The following is a 5,813-nucleotide window of genomic DNA, read 5'->3' as shown; positions in this document are numbered from 1 at the left end:
CTGACTATGGCCTTTACTTCCCGAGCTCTAACCATCCTTGTTGTCCATTAAGTGGAAACAAATGGCCTGCTCATGAACCAAGGTGTTTGATGCTGCATCCAGTGTTTTAGGGTAGAAATGAAACTATTGTTCCCTGACTAGGTTATAGTTCCACATTTTGAAGTATCTCCATGTGAGAGGCATTACTGTTGAGGGGACTCCTGTGTACAGACTAGCTTTGCTCTTTGAAGAAAGAACCATAGAATCATAGAAGCATAGCATTCTTTTGGCTGGACTTTTAAACACCTTCAGGGGTGGTGATTCTACCACTTCCCTTGGGAGCCTGTTTCAGTTCTTCCAACCCTGTCCATGAATAATTTTTTCATAATATCCAGTCTAAACCTCCCCTGGGGCAACTTGAGGCCATTTCCTCTTGTCCTATCACTTGCTACTTGAGAGAATAACACCCTCCATGTTGCAACCTCCTTTCCGGCAGTTGTAGACAGCAATAAGGTCTCCCCTCAGCCTCCTGTTCTCAAGGCTGAGAGCAGAAAGCTTGTCAGCTTAAGAGAATATTTAACCATTAAGGTCATTATCATGAGATGGACTTCCTTTTCATCTCCATCCACCTCCTTTAGAAAACAAGTCTTTTCCATAAGGACTTATTGAAGTTACTATGGATTGAATGCCAAGCACTCCATATTTATCTTTTTGATAGATTTAGTCAAGCCATTTTGTTTAATTTTCCATATGCTTCACTCCAAATTGATTATTTCACCACCATCACTCACCTGCTTTTTTCTCCTCTTAGCGTGACCTTCTCCATTTCTAGGCTTTGCTTTACAGTTACAATTATTTCATCCAAAGGTTTAAGTGAGATTGAGATTATAGTTCTATCTGTTAACTACCTATCCAGAACAATTTTAAAAAGTGATATATATACACATACACACCTAAAAATAGATTATATTCATGGCCTCTTTATCATAGCCACCTTTTGTTACCCTACAGAAGAGAATATGTTACTTAATAAAGTTGAATCCATTACTCAAATATAAGTTCTTTCACAGTTACACACTGCTTTCTATCGGATTCCTGAATTCTGACATAAGTCGTTGACTTTGGTTGTGATGCACTGAAGTGATAGTTCATTTCTGTGTAGCTGTCATGAAAGCACATCTATAATTAGAGTTATTGCAAAATACAAACAAATCCCGTGTCAGGGAGGATTCATTTTGATAGTTGTTTTATTGAAGTCTAGAAAAACAGCCTGCATGTCTACAAAGGTAAGGAAGATTTCCAAAATCTTTCTAATAGCATTTTGTTTAAATTATTTTTCATTTGTTTGTTTTGGTTTTGGTTTTTAACTATAAGAATTAAAAATAATATAAAATTATATTTTTTTCAGTCAAAACCCAGATGTAGCCTTTACAGAAAATCGTTACCAATAGTACTGAAGAACAAAGTTTTGGCCAAATAAAGCCAATGCAAAAAACCCCTAAAAAATTATGGTAGATAAAGGAATGTAGTCATGATGGAAGACACAATGCATTACATAGAGCAAAAACTCAGCTGAAATATATACTGCGGAAATATCTGGTTATCTTGTATGATTCTCTCAGGGAATGTTGGGATATTGTCCAGCAGATGTTTCATTGTTCAGACATTTAAAACTAGATTAGGAAAAGCAATAGCAAAGTAAATGCAGTGAATAATTATTCAAAAATGGATTAGATTGTTAACAGAATGAATGAACTGATTCAGTGTGCCTTATTAAATATTATATATTTGATTGCTATGATCCTAACATACCCTACAATCCTTTGTAACTTGGTTGTATGTTTTTAAGACATTACCAAATGTAATAAACACTAGGAATGTGGATTTAATTCAAATCTATCAGTAAATTATGTCTTTTGTATATTTAACTAAGAATTATTAAACTAATACTAGGATGAAATCACTGTCCAGATTATGACATAGTTCACTGGTGTCTATCACCTTTATACTGAATGTTTTATAAATATATATATACACAAAGTGCAATAAAGAAGTTATTTCAGCTGCACCTTTCACAGTGTATTTCTCTATGTAACATATCCTTAGAACAACCAACTCAGCAAATGTTTTGGTTTTTCATACCCCTATGCCAACTCTAGGCTTCTAGAAGACATTATGGTCTCTGTCCCCTGAAAAATAAACATAGGCCAGCTACCACAAAATGGAAGCAACTCCAGATAGAGTACTGAAGCATAAACTATTTTTCCAGTCAGGGCACTATGATTTGTGTGCTTATGCGGATGTGTAGACTGTGTATGGTGGTAAGAGAAAGCTGAAGACTAAAGAGAAGAAATGAGACTGCACTTGAAAATTAAAATTACAACCCCACCAAAGGCAAACCAGAAAGAGTACAGAATTTTAAATAGGTTGGTAGATAACATCAGCTCATTAGCAGTTCTATTACAGCTTACAGTGGTGTGTTTTCTCTGAGCACAAAAAAAAAAAAAAAAAAAGCAAAGCTGATGTGTTTATGTGTATGTGTCTATTTGTGTATGGAAGGAAGCAAATTAGGCAGACATAGCACAAGTCATTTTAGGACAGTCTGAAAATTTAAATGCGTCCTTCAAGACACTGGAGCTGGGAAAGGGGAAGATTGTCAAAGCCGATTTTCAAAAACGGTGCTATATCTCAGGTCTCGCGCAAGACTTCTACTGCCTCAAGTGGGCCATAATTTCTTCCTATTTTAAAACCATGCTGTTCAAAGTAATGAACAGGTCCAGACAAGTGGGAGCTAGGGCCTTGCTCCTGCAGCCTGTGCCACAGCAGTCAAGGTCAATAGCAAAATGCAAAACAGAACAAAGGAAATTATACAAAATATAATTATTTGCATTTATGAAAAAAATACAGCACTTCGAAAAGTAGTGATTGGTTTTGTTTGTTTGAGGGAATTGCTTATTTGTTCATTTCCCAGTTTTCCTTAGAAGAAATTATGAAGCCACAAGGACAAATCAGAGATGTTGCAGTACCAGAGAGAAAAAGTCCCTTCCTACTTTAAGACTAAAACTTTCATTTCTGCTAATAGATGCTATCATGAAAGGTCCAAGAACACTATTTGCATAAAATCTTATTGCTGTTGTCTCTGTGACAAGTCAGTATGTATCAGCTTAATAAAATGAAGACTGAACAACAACCATATGCAAATATTAAAGCAAGTTTCCTTGGAGACAGGGAAATGATTGTGGGCAACATAAATGTGAACGAGGCTTAAAAGATTTTACTGGGATACCAGAAGAGAGAAGCACTCAGATTTCAATGATGGCTTCAAACAAGACGACAATCATAAAAGCACATGTAACTTTTACTTATTTGTTTTAAATTCATGGGGGTGCTTGTTTATAAATTGTAAGAAATATATATTTCTTCAAATGTTGTTCCCATTTTGTATTTTACAAATCTGTATAACCGTGTGGAGTCTAGTCACAGTGATCACACATGGATCGATGCATCTCAGAGTAGCACAATTAATTTTTCAGTGAGATCACTTTGGACTTCATTTTTGCTTGTAAAAGCAATATTTTCTTTGCTTTGGGAAAAAATATAATTAAAGACATGGCCCATTTACTATGTATATCCATTTTTTCAAAAAGCATTTTGGTATCTAATTCACATTGAGTCAACAAAACCTGAAGCCAAATTCAGTTCACTCACTGGTTCATAAAAAACAACTTCTACTCAAGGTGAGAAAGCCAGGCAACATAAAATTTTAGATACAGTAGTTTTAAGTGGGATGAATATGTCCCTGCAACCATTTACCATCACTGTAGTTTTGTCTGCTAGATGCTTCCTACTAAGTATAGACATGAGAATGAGTTTCTGTGATCAGACTAATGCTCCTAATTACCTTTAAAGGTTCATTTTGTAGTGTTCAATCACTGGTGTAAGGGACACTAGGAAATTAAACACTCTGTCTTCTTCACACTGTTCAGGATCTAGGTAGATTTTCACCTCCTGGGTCCTGAGACAGTATGGACATGGGTGAGCACGTTTAACTATCTCTTTATTAGAATACAGGCAAAATTTCAGCAAGTATAAGATGAGATAACTGTACCAGATTGGGTAGAGTGACACTATCCAAAGTCGCTGTAAAAGCATTAGCTAATAGGTTCTTTCTTGCTAAGAGGAACTATTGGCACATTGTGAAGAAAGAAAAAAAAAAGGAAAATAAAAGAAGGAAAATAAAAGGAAGAGTGAAAAAGAGAAAAGAGAAAGTAAAAAAAATAAAAATAAAAAATAAAAAAGGAAAAAAGAAAAAAAGAAAAAAGGAAAATTAAAAAATAGAAAAATAAGAAACAAAACAGAAAATTAAAAATGAAAAAAAGAAAAAATGAAACGGGAAAAGAAGAATTAAGAAAAGAAAAAATAGAAAATAAATAATAAAATATAAAAAAAAGAAAAAAGAAAAAAGTAACAAAAAATAGAGAAAAGAAAAAAAAAGAAGGAAAAAAGGTGGAAAAAAAAGAAGAAAACAAAAGGAAAAAAAAAAGAATAAACAAAAAAAAGTTGATTACTGAATACCTGGAAAATACTTATTTCTTGAAGTGTTTTTAAGCCAGAAAAATACTTAAATACTGCTTACTTCTATAGTTTTCCATCGAGAAACCCATAGGATGAAGTGCACCATAATGGAGACACTATTCATCTATGAATTGTTCTGGATAGAAGATTGAAGGTAAAATTAAAATTAGGCCTTACAAAGAACATTCACGGCAGTTATCACGTGCATAGATGCTATCCAGTAACGATTTATATAGATCTAAAAGACCTCAAAGGAAAGATTTTTATTTTATCTATGAATTGCAAGGAGAGTTATGGATAATTCAGATTCAGGTTTGGTGAAGTAATTTACTGTTTCTCACTTATCACAGTAATGTTTCTAAAACAGGGAATATTTGCAGCACTTCATAGCAATTATGCCAGAAAGTGATTTAGGTCTGAATTCCAGTGGAAACAATAAGGAACATCTCTCCATTTGGGGTTTATTTCTCCAGAACTGGCTGTTGTTCACTGGTAGTGGTGTATTTCAGGAGTCAGAAAAAAGCAAACAAATTCTGGGCAGCAGTCACGTCACACAATAACCTCACTCCTGCTATATGTAAAAGAAGTCTACTATTATGTAATTTATTACTAGCTGTATTACATGGTATGCCCACCACAGCTTCTTGCCCTCACCAATGAAGCCAAAGATACAGAAAGACAAGAGAAAATAAAAAGCAAACCTAGGATGGTACGTATTGAGTCACGGCCTTCCCCTCCCCCCTCCAAGAGACAACTGGAAAACTTAATTAAAAATAAATAAATAAATAAATAAATAAATAAATAAATAAATAGAATAGAATAGAATAGAATAGAATAGAATAGAATAGAATAGAATAGAATAGAATAGAATAGAATAGAATAGAATAGAATAGAATAGAATAGAATAGAATAGAATAGAATTGTTGCACTTCTACTTGATAGAAGTTATTCAAAAAATGTTGCAATCAAAGGCCGATCCATATCTGAATGAACATAAGGACAGGAGAAAATGTGACTATGTGGGTAAATGTACCAGGATATTTTCTTCCTTTATATGTCCAAAGAAGGATCTCTTTCACAAGAACAGTTATTGGAACAGTCTGAATACTTTGTCATGTTCCACAATGAACTTTATTCCTATGATTTCTGGTGCCAAGGTATTATTTTCACTTTAAAGAATTGCTTTAAGTTAGTAAGAAAAAACTCAATGTTTCTCAGTGAGTATTATATTTACAAATATATAACTTTTATTTTATTAA

This window comes from Columba livia, chromosome Z (assembly GCF_036013475.1).
Source record: "Columba livia isolate bColLiv1 breed racing homer chromosome Z, bColLiv1.pat.W.v2, whole genome shotgun sequence".
NCBI lineage: Eukaryota > Metazoa > Chordata > Aves > Columbiformes > Columbidae > Columba > Columba livia.
The sequence above is the reverse complement of the archived record's forward strand: the minus strand, read 5'-3'. Positions refer to the sequence as shown.